We start from the raw sequence: 1,777 nt of genomic DNA on the forward strand, positions 1-1,777 counted from the left end.
CTGCTCCGCTACCCCGAGGCCCGCATCCCGGGCGCCCGCTCCTCGCTCTCTCGCCGGCAGCTCCCGAGCTCCGCGCACAGCGAACCTTCTGCTGCCAGCAGATAACATCACGATCTCGCCGGAAGGAGAGATTTATAAGTTCTCTCCGAACCACGTGTTTGCCTTCAACAAAGTGACGTGCTAGGGTTACAGCTGGAGTCTGCTCCTCCGCGCCGAGGAGGCAGCGCCTAGGGCTTTGCGGTCTGATCGCTAGCTCGCGAGGGTAGGTCCGTCCTGCACCGCCGATCCGGTCGCGTTTGTGCTTGGTGTGGGTCGATCAAAGCCTGGGCTCCGGATCGGAAGCCTTCCTCGCGCGCGTACACGCACACACGAGCGCGCGCGCAGGCACACACACACACACACACACACACACACACACGCACACCTGCACACACGCCCGGGCCATCAGCACCAGTACACTCAGTAATTTTCTAGGATTCCTCAGCAGGTTGCTATCCTGGCACTTATTACAGTGTTGTTTCCAGTCCAGTCGTGTGTGTGAACTCCTGTTTTACTGTGTGAGGGATGAACGGTCACCTTCCCATGCTGTGTCGCTCTCTCGGCCTTCTCCCCAGAGGAAACACTGTCAGCCTTCACTCTGCACTCACATCTAGGAAACCGGGATTTTAAGCAAAGTCTACTGTTACATCCTACTCATAACTCGAAATATCTACTTCAACCCAGTCCACATTTGATGAACATAATAGTTCTTGCCACTGCCCAGTGTTCCGTTTTTATTTCATTGTACCTTTACTCAGTCAACGTTTTAATTTTAGCCTGTCTCTGTGGCCATACTGACTAGACAAATGATTTAAATTGGAAACTCTGCTGAGATTCCCCCTAAACCCCAGGCCTTTATATGGTCTCTGGTTCACACGCACCCTGGTTCAAAATGGGGTTTATACTTGAGGCACCGTGGGCCTCCCCTGTTAGTATAGAGAGGGCTGAAAGAATAGTAACTACGATGGTGAGCGCTCTGTGCAGCACTGAGGTGTTTTATTACTGTCTGTATTTTGCAGATGAGGAAAGTGTGGCACAATGAAATTCAGTGTGTTAAAACCACTGTGAGTGGCAGAGCTGGGGTTTGTAGTCAGGATCCACACTGTTCTCACCAACTCCGTACTTCCAAGAAACACTGGGCCCAGAATGTGTTGTGACAAACATTTATCAAATGGGTCTGGGAGACACAGGAGACTTAATCCGTCACCTCTTATGGAATCATGATTCCATTTATTGGGGTAAGGGCTCTGAGAATACCGCAGATTTTTTTTTAACCTTTTAATCTCACATTTCCCGAACCTCCTTGAACCTTGAATTTTTTCCCCCTTTTAAATTACATTGGAAAACTCTGGAATCAGCTTCTGCACAACTTTGAAGATGACGTCTACATCAGCATCAGCAGGGGCCTCTCCTGCAGGCCGGCCTCCTTGGAGTCAGACAAGCAGCCACCAACCCCAGTAACCAGCACAACCCAGCACCAAGAGAAGCCATTGTTTCACGGCACCCCTTTGAGTTCGGTCAAGAACTGCAGTGACCTGTACAAAGGACACAAAAGGAAGCGTTTTGTACCTGGGGCGACTGTAGAACACAGGGCGATGTCACCCCAGGCTGGCAGCCTTTTGTGGTGTGCTGAGCATTCCTGTGGCGTTAGGACACCACTCGTGCGCAGGGACACGGATGAACCCTGGGTCACACAGGTTCTGATCCCAGTGTGGCTGCAGCAGCGCACGTCTGTCTA

Source organism: Fukomys damarensis, unplaced genomic scaffold (genome assembly GCF_012274545.1).
Source record: "Fukomys damarensis isolate Sample0158 unplaced genomic scaffold, DMR_v1.0_HiC HiC_scaffold_11, whole genome shotgun sequence".
Lineage (NCBI taxonomy): Eukaryota > Metazoa > Chordata > Mammalia > Rodentia > Bathyergidae > Fukomys > Fukomys damarensis.